Genomic DNA, 10,307 nt, shown 5'->3' with positions numbered 1-10,307 from the left:
AAAAGGAAAAGGAAAAGGAAAAGGAAAAAAGGATGGTTCCTTTGGAAGGGATACTCAGAGAACATCAGGGCTAACCAAAAGTTAAAGCATTAATGAGGGCGTTATCCAAATGCCTCTTGAACACAGTTACAAACTGTGGAAATGAGGCTGGAAACTATCCAGTACCAGTCTTCTTCTACACTGACTTCTGGAGAGAACTGAGAAGTTTCGTATGACTTGTAAGTTCCTAAACATCACAGTTTCCTACAACTTCATGTATCCTTCTTGTGTCCATCACCACAAGAGAGAGAAGAACGTGGGACTGAGTACCTGTCAGAATGAAAGAGGAAAAATGTTGGTATGAAAGATCCTCTTCCATACACAACATTTTTATGGCCTAAATTATCTTGTATCTATGGATCTGTCAGACCTGCTGCAAATCTCATCAGCTTGACATGTATTGCCACACCAGCAAGGCATGGAGCTCTAATGTCTTCCTCTAATCTTCTTCCTCTAATTCACTCCAAGTTTACATACAGTTTGGCTAAATGCTGGGTTTATTTCTGTTTGAAGATCCAAATACATTAATCTTAATTGTATTTTTTTTTTCAGGGTTTGGCTATTCTTCTTTATTAGGAAAAAACATAACTCAATCAGTGATGAATTTGTGGTTCATGCCCACAAAACGAGCTTGTGAACTCAGCTCTGGATTATTACTGTTTGCTTACACACGATCAGCTGGAGAGATGGAAAAGCACTCAAGTACTGCTGCCAGAAATATGCTGATGAGTTCTGCTGCCTGGCAGTGACATTTCGAACCTCACATGTAGTCTGCCAGCATCTGGCTCAACCTCAGCCTCACAAGACTGAATATATCCTGGGGGGAAAAAAAAAAACAAAACAAAACATAAAAACACACAACTTCTGAGACTTCCTTTGTCATTGTACATCAAGAATTTACTTGCATCTGCTCAATTCTTAACTTAACCTCTGTATTTAATATTGCTTCTAAATCCACTTCATCATGGTGGACACACACTGACGTCCTTGTGTAAGTAAAGAGGAAAAGAATGAATCAATACAAACAAGATGTTGGGGAGAAAATGAATACAGTGATCAACATGGATTAAAAAGCATAAACTAGATTTTTTAGGGAAATTTTGAAACTTTCTGTATTTGAATTAATATCTGACATGCATTCCTTTCACCAGAGATGATGAAATTCAGGCTTTTCCCCCTTTTTCCTATTATCTTCCTCCCCTTTCTAAAATAAAATAGTAGCTCAGACTGTGGAAAAACACTGAATCATAGAATCATAGAATCATAGAATCATAGAATCATAGAATCGTAGAATGGACTGGGTTGAAAAGAACCACAATAATCATCTAGTTTCAACCCCCCTGCTATGTGCAAGGTCACCAACCACCAGACCAGGCTGCCCAAAGCCACATCCAGCCTGGCCTTGAATGCTTTCGGAGATGGAGCACCCACAACCTGCTTGGGGAACCTGTCTACACATTTAAGTCATTCAGTGATTTTTTTTTTACAAGTTTATTATTCAGTTAGAAGAAAGGAAGGTGGATATTGCTGCATGCTTTACTTCCACAAGATCTATAATGAATTTCTTGTGCTGTAGGACTTTGCCTTGTGCACCAAACCCAGCATCATTTTTGCTATGGAAACACAGTGACAATTTATGGAATTAATTATTGAAGCACCAAATGAATCTTGGGTTTTCTCTGTGTGCCCCACCTTCCCACATCTTCTGCTGAAGTTAGAAGGAGCTCAGGCATGCTCAGCTTATTCAAAATCCGACAAAGGCAAAGACATATTCTCCTTTGATCCTCACAGTCCACAGGAGTCTAACTTTTATGTCCTCCTCCTTTACTTCCCCCTGCGTGATGCTGTTCCTGTGCATGAATGCTTGTGAAACACAAGGATTCATGATAAAGGTAGGAACATAAAAAATGTTGGGGACGTGTTACTGTTTAACTCCAATTTCCTTTAGTTACATTTTAAGGCCATAAAATGTTTTTGCTCATTCACAAACCCATCAAGATAACTTTCTAAATACTCATAAAAACATGATCTTTACTCTCTGGGATTCAAATTCAAAGAATTTCAAAGCCACTCCCTCATCTACCTGATTCAAGAAACATGGTTTGTTGAAAGAGTCAAGTGTCAGTTTCTTGCCATTGTTGGTGGAAAGTGTTTTTACACAGACCCAATATACGTCAAAGGCATCCTGTTCAAAGTACATCAGGTCCACACAACTGGGACAATGCTTGAAAAGGGTCTACCTGGGACATTTTAGTATGTAGCAGATCTTCTGTTTTTTCATGTTGCTGGTAGGGAAGGCAAAATAAAGAAATATATATTATGATTCCCTTACTGTGCCTCAGCTTTTAGTGGAGTACATCAAAGGGACATGGTTTGTGGGCATGCTGGTGATGACTGTGGGACTAGATGATCTTAGATGTCTAAAAAGATCTAGAGGATCTTAGAGGATCTAAAAAGATCCTTTACGTTCTATGGTTCTAAGACAAATCAAGTCTCCATGATCTTTTCAGTTTTTGTTTTTAAATTTGGAGGCTGACAAATGGGAATTCAGGTGTCACGTTTCTCTGGAGAAGAATCAATAGCAGGAGCCAAATCATATACCATAAATGCATGGATACTATCTTAGCTGAATGCTATGCACTATACGATCACACACCATGTAATCTACTGTCAGTATTCAGCTGGAAATTACATGGAGTCATTGTTGATTAAAGGTTGGGCTTGAACAAGGAACCAAAAACATGTAGGTCAACAACAAGAGACAGTTGATTACATAAAAATAATCACTGGATATTTTTTGTTAATTTCTCAATAGACAAAACTGTGGAGGGCATCTTTTTTCAGTGATTTCTCAACAAGTCAATTTTTAGTATTCTTTGTGGAATTACTACCAAAGTTAATTTGGTGTCACAAGCCTAGATCCCCCAAGTGTGTTCTTTTGGAAACAAAAAATGCAAAAGAAGTGAAGAAACAGACAAAATTAAAACACTTGAAGATTCATTACACCTCTCTGTCTCATACTTATTATCACTGGAACAACCCAAGAGTATTAAGGCAAGAGGAATATAATTTGAAATTATTAATATAAATCAGTCTTCACCTGTGCAGAGATGAATGCACGCTCATGTACCTAAGTACAAGAATTTGTTTCAATTCTTTGCTGAATTAAGTGTATGAAATCAAGTGAGTGCACAAATTAGAAAAACCCTTTTACATCATTTGTCCATTCCATTACTTCCTCATTAACTAATTTCAGAGGAAAGGAGAAAACATGGAGTGTTGATCAGACAGCTCCAGAAATACTTCATTAAGAAGTATTTAAAGGTAAGATATGTTTTTGTAGCTTTCAGCTATCAAGAAGTTAGAGAAACTATGAGAGAATATCACCTGGCATGCTCCATTAGTTGATGGAGAAAAGACTGAAACGCTTTTTACCGTGTTAACAGCAGTATGGGAAAGGATGAATTAATATGGCCTGTTTTCTGATGTTTCAGCCTGATAACATCTTCAACTTTTGTATGTGCCTTTATTACATCTAGCTTTCATCTCTTCCCTAGCCTCAAGATAAAGGTCTAATCCCTAGGTCATGTTGCCAAGTCCTTTTCACTTGATGAAAGATGAGACAAGGAACAACGGACGGACATAAACAGATTATGCTGCACAAAGAAGTCATGAGACAATCTGGTGCAATCATGCTCAAGATATTCTCACTGCAGTTTTCTTCAGGCAGAAATTTCTGTAGTTTACTGCTTGGGAAGAGTTTGAAGAGGAAGGTGTACCATAAGACCACAGCTTGGGAATCTCTGGGCTGGGGAGAAATATATGTATTTTTTCCCATATGTTCTAGGAAACAGCAAGGCCCTACATCCTACACAGCATACGTTCTCAGCTCTACTGAGATGCTTTTCAACACCCCCTCTGCAGTTTTCCCTCCAGCTCCACTACTGGAAATGTAAGTTGGAAGTCACACTAGAGGGTTTAGTGGGCATGGTGGGGATGGGCTAATGGTTGGACTAGACGATCTTCAATCTCAATGATTATGTGGTTGAATAATTCTATAATTCTACCTATCTGACTTTGTTAAACTACCTGTAAATATGATCATACTATAAAGTGCATAAACTTGAAACCACCTGGCAAACATGAAATGCTCTCCCATTGGCTGAGTTAAGGGAGTTTACACTGAAGTCTTTGGAGAAGAAGAAACGTTGCAAGTATTTCCTTCAGCTAAAACATGGTTAGTATTTGTTTGTAGGAAAATTTCACAGATTTCTCCACAGCTCAGTATCATTCCAGACAGTTCTGCATCTAGACAGAACATGCATACCACTACGAATTCACAGAAGGAAATATTCCTTCCCAGCATCAGGGATCTTGGCTCAAATGCCATTAAATTGCAAATCTAGCAAAAAAGAAGAAACAAACAAGCCAAAACCAAAACACTGTTTTCATAGAAAGTGTTAGAGTGCTTCTGAGTTAGGTTGAGGAAGATAAATCATAGAATCATAGAAGCATAGAATCATAGAATCATAGAATGGCCTAGGTTGAAAAGGACCACAATGATCATCTAGTTTCAACCCTCCTGCTATGTGCAGGGTCACCAATCACCAGACCAGGCTGCCCAGAGCCACATCCAGCCTAACCTTGAATGCCTCCAGGAATGGGGCATCCACAACCTCCTTGGGCAACCTGTTCCAGTGTGCCACCACCCTCTGTGTGAAAACTTCCTCCAAATGGCTAACATTCATGCAACCAAGGGATACCAATATATCAGGATCTGTGAATTCACAAGCATTCATCGGAGATCTGCCTGCACATACCTCTTTGTGAACAAGTGGCAGATTGGAATGTACAGGAACTGTAATGCAACAGCAACTCAATGCATCATCAAAGTACATTTTCAGAAGTGATCAAAGGTTACTGTATTTATTTTCTGTTTTCCCCAAACTTTCATTTACGACATTTTCTTCATTCGTTCCCATACTGAAAAAGTGACACTCCATTTGATTTGTGCACAAAACATAAGATTTTTCTACTCAGTCCATTCCCTCTTAGAGATGATGCAGAGAAGAACAAGCAGGAAAGAGTTTTCTGTGCTACTTCTTTTTCTGTTTTCTTAACCTAACACCTTTCTGACAGCTGTAAAACCCTACAGGGTTTCAAGATTAAGTTGAAAGACTTCCTAAAGGGTTGCAGAGGTGCTTATGTGAGAGGAACCACTGCTAAATTTGCCACACACTGAATTCAATTTTCACCACTGATAACCACTGTTTTGCTTTCAAAACAGCATCAGAAGTTTAAATTTTTCATTCAAAGGCTTTCACCGAAGATTAAGTAAATGGTGAATGGCAAAAGTAATCTAAAAACTTATAGACGCTAAAGGGAGTTACACTGTTTGCTGTAGAGGTAAAGCCTTTAGCAGAAACCATGAAAGGTGATGCTGGGAAAAGCTAAAAATAATGTCATTGCTTAAAAACTTTGAGCTCATTTATGAAACGTGTCAAGCCTTCAGGATATGTTGAGTTTTTCACTGAAGAGAAGCAGGTAGAATTCAAGTTCAGAGAGGCCTCTTCCCACTTCCAGATGAATTGCAAAGCTGGATCTTTCAAGAGGAAAAGCAAACAAAACAACATAAAACAAAGATAAAGGAGAGGTTCAAGTCCAGAAAACAAGAGTTTCCTAAGATTTCATGACTCTCTTTCCTGGGAAAGAATCTAAGATGTGTTTTGTCCCTTGGTTAGTCAGTGGAGCAAGGAATCCTTATCAGCTAAATTAAGCCCTGAAATTAAGAATCTTGTCTTCCATCATATACATAAAAATGTATAGGGCCCAGCACATAGAAGGAGAAAAAGGAGAAGAAGCTTCTTGAGAAACAAATTTGCCCCATTGTCTCACTGACTGCAGGAGATCCTAGAAACATCTGAGATATGTCTCATGTTGAATATATCTAAGTCACAGTAACTGCACTTTTACTACTGATTTATGTGATAGTTACTCAGATTCTACAATGACAGAACTACAAAATGTAAAGAAACAGAGACCGCTCAGCCTGCTTCATACTGAACATCTGCATGGCATATCAGAACAACTCAAGGTCACTAATTAAAAAGTTTTTTTGGACAACAATGCTAAATTCCCTCTCTTTCTTACGCAGTGGGCAGCTTGCTTGCCTTTGACCTTCAAAGTTCGATCAGGGCTTGATGATCTTTGAGGTCCCTACCAACCCAAGCCATTCTATGATTCTATGATTCTGTGATCAGCTCCATCAAAATATTCAGGAAAGCCTTTTCAATTAGATTTGGGAAAAGATTTTTAAACATCATTTGCCTTGAATGAAACTGCAGGATAACGTTCTGTAATATCTGAAAGGATCTACTGAGCTTTTTGGTTTGCTTCCTGTAGAATGCATCACAAGTGAACAATGATACAAATCCTGCTTGGAGAAGTGGATGTCAAAGAAACACTACCAAGGGTATTTCATCTTGAATTCCAAGCACAGACCAGAAGCTGGAGAACTTCAAGACAGGCTTGAAGTTGCAAAGATGATAACAAGAGACAACAAAATTACTTTAAAGTATAATTACAAAGAACCAGAATTAGAGGAAAGAAGCCAAAGAGTAATAAACATTAATTATTTTTCACCTTACCTCAAAGCTTTGGAGATCCACTAGTAAGGCTGAAATTCTGCTCCTCTGAAACACAACTTTTTGGGCACTGGCTGGATAAGAAATGAGTGGCGCAAGCCTACTGTGGGGAACAATAGAAAACAGCAGAAGGTATTTTTTTTAAAAACACCCAGAGAAGAACAGGAATTATTTCTGACAATAACTAGTTTCCAGATTCAACGTGAAATATGAATATGGGATGTGATATTGGCAGGACTTTGGCTTATGAGAACACTTCATAATTGATGTCTTTCTTGTGTTTCATTGTGCACCCTCGTTCATTCCAGCTGTTACCTCATTAGACCAAATGGTGGTGCAAATCTCTGTGGATAGGTTACATCTGGTGTATGAATATGCAATTATATTTCTCTGTAGGCACCATATGAATGCACAGGTAACATTAGGTATCCAAGAAGATATGTTATCTAGGTCAAAAAAAAAAAAAAAAGCCTTTAAGTTCTTCAAGTATTAAAATTAGTGCAAGCTGAGATTGTCAACAGTTTTAAGATGTATTTTTGTTACCCTAACTTATTCAATCTTCTGTTGGGACTGAATAAGAATGAAGGAACTATAAAAGAATGGAGAATGTTCTCAGAACTGTTCCATACATAACCATTTTTTTTGAGTGTTCATGAGAATCATCTATTTACACTTCCTTCCCAACTCTGCTATATTTTTCAGTATCAAAGCAGATTTGGAACTCCTACTTTCATAAACATGCATCAAAATAATAAAAACATAAACCCAATTTTAAAGAAGTTTAGATGTCAAGTGTCAAAATGATGATTAACACGTACAAACATAGAATCTCCAAGGTTGGAAAAGACCTGTAAGATCATCCAATCCAACTGTCCACCTATCACCAATATTTCCTACTAAACCACATCCCTCGGCACAACATCTAAACATGTTTTTCAATACCTTAAAAGGTGAACAATATCCAAATAGACATCAGTTCAGAAGCAAGCAGAAGATCAAACCAAGAATTCCAAACTCAAGCACTCAGAGATTTTAGAAGAATTCATCTGCAGGTCTGACAGTTACAATTCTGACCTTGGTCTGCATTTGTTCAAAAAAGCACGATCTGAATTTTATGCTCAGAACAAAGCCCCAAGCAAGCTGGATTTCATTCCAAAAGGTTCTGCTCTCTGCTATGCAAGAAAAAGTATTTCAAGTGAATCAAGATCAAGTCTAAACCCCCAGTCTGAAATTCAGTCTTACTTTGCTTGAGGTTTACTCTCATTTCCCTCCTGTATACATATGAATTTTTAATTTGACAAGGAAGGGTGCCTGCACTGCTGAGATCTGGAATAGAGTTAGATGAACTGACACAGAATGAGGCTTGTTTTTCTGTACAATCAAATTGCCTGTTCTGGTTGCCACATTCTTGCTGTCTGCCTCTCTGGTGAGTATATTATATTCACAACCATCCCTTTAATGATGTGTAAGGGCTCATTGTCAAAGCCTTTGGAGGCAGGACCTCTGTTTTTCCTCTGCAATACAAACTCTGGGTGTGTTCTACCAACTTCCCCTCTACAGCAACATGATGAGGATGGATGCTTGCATGATACTTGTCCTTTCCAGGGATTTCAACAGTTGTGGCATCCTCTTGCATTAGAAGTTCCACATTCTCCTTTCCTATCTGACCCTCACTTGGCTTTGTCATGGCTTTTATTCTCCCAAAAATCACTGCAAAGCAGTCAGCAACCCCAGACCTGGGTAAGTGTTTTTTTTTGTTAAGGACTTGAGAACTCACAGCTATTGCACCTTTTAAGTATTATTGATCTCTACCAAAAGCTCAGCATGTCCCCTTAAGGGTGTTACGTGGCTGAACGCACACAAACGATATGTCCAGAAAAAGGAGGCTATTTTTAATTGTTTCATAGGTAAAAATTACCACAAAGTCAGGACTCCATGTCTCTCATTACTGTCTCTTCCCCTTTTAAGAGGTGATCAGCTGGTGGTTTAAGCACAGAGCTTTGCTGGTGTTTAAGTGCCCAGAGATGCACAGTGAAGCCTAGAGGAAATTTCAGGCCTGTTTTCTCTTATCTGACTGAGCTACACAACAGAATTTAAGATCTAATCTTTGAAGACACATCTGGGGAAGTTTTTGGGAGGAACCACATCACCTTTAGCTTCTACTGTATATTCCATAAAGAGAGAAGATGGACATCAGAAGTGACTCAGATCTAAGCCTGTCTGAGTCACCCCTGAAAGATTCTGAGATTTTACTGAAAATTTCTGAGATTTTACTACAAGGGTAATAAAAGGATAATACATTTCCCATCCTTGCTAATTGCCTTCCTCTTCTATGTGTTCGTCCTGTCTCCTCAGATTGCAGTTTGCCCAGGAAAGAGTTATCTATAAGTGTTTTAAAATGACATAAAGCATAACGTAGTCAGAGATTGTTCAATAATATAAATTAGAAAAAGAAAAACAGAAACAAACAGCCTGGAAGTTTAACAGGTGTTTTTGTCTTGAAAGAGCTGCCCAGAAAACCTGCCTTGGTGAAGGTGTGCATTCACCCCACCCTATGCCCAGCAGAAACATCAACCTCCAAAGCATGATTATCACTACATTTTAGTAACACTTACAGCAAAGTAACAGAGAGTAATTTAGCTGGGTTCATCTGAGATAGAGGTGTAGAAGAAAAGATATATAGTAAGGTAACAAAAGGACAACTAGCTGAAGGAATAAACTGAAAAGAAATCAATGCAGATCCACCCCTGAGCTGTGCTGGTAAGCCACTCAATGACAGATCCTGCTATTGTCATGGTGTCACTGATACCCACTGGAGCATGATGTTATTCAGCCTGCTGTCTTCAACAAGCAAGGTTAGATAAGCTATATCCTAGAACAGTTTAATAGATGATGGAATAAAAATCCCACTTGTCTTTCATATAAGTATATACAGAGAATTTTGCATTAGAATCTTCCTCCTGCTCTAGATAATTTCGCAGTTACAGAAATCAGTAATTTAAGCAAATTATCAATTGTGTCTTAATTTCTATTCTGTATTAAAAAAGCAAATCAATACACAATTAACTAAAAATATACTGTAGTAAAAGTACCCCTGTCAGTGCTAGAACAACTTGAACTATACATTTTCCTTTAGAACACAGACCAAAATATATTTCAAGGCCTCTTAGCATCCAGCAAACAGCCTTCCCATGAAGGGTCAAGTGTTTGCTCCTCCTCACCCATTTCCACTGTAAATCCTGCAGTCCTCAAACCCTTGTTTCATTCCACTATAGCTACTGCATATCATTTTATTGTTCCCTTCTTCCTTGTGATTACTGCCCCAAGCAATCCTTGCTGCTTTTTGCAGAGGCTCCATTGCTATCTCCTCTATTCATATTGCCTCTTCTCTATCAACATTTTTAGAGTCATCTTACAAAGAAATTCCACCCTCAGCAAGTTTGCTGATGATACGAAGTTGGGAGGATTGGCTGACACGCCTGAAGGCTGTGCTGCCATTCAGCGAGACCTGGACAGGCTGGAGAGCTGGGCAGTAAGAAACCGGATGAGGTTCAACAAAAGCAAGTGTAGGGTCTTACACCTAGGGAGGAATAATTGCATGCACCAATACAGGCTGGGGGATGA

Source organism: Meleagris gallopavo, chromosome 3 (genome assembly GCF_000146605.3).
Source record: "Meleagris gallopavo isolate NT-WF06-2002-E0010 breed Aviagen turkey brand Nicholas breeding stock chromosome 3, Turkey_5.1, whole genome shotgun sequence".
In the NCBI taxonomy this organism is placed as follows: domain Eukaryota; kingdom Metazoa; phylum Chordata; class Aves; order Galliformes; family Phasianidae; genus Meleagris; species Meleagris gallopavo.
Note: the sequence above shows the minus strand (reverse complement) of the source record.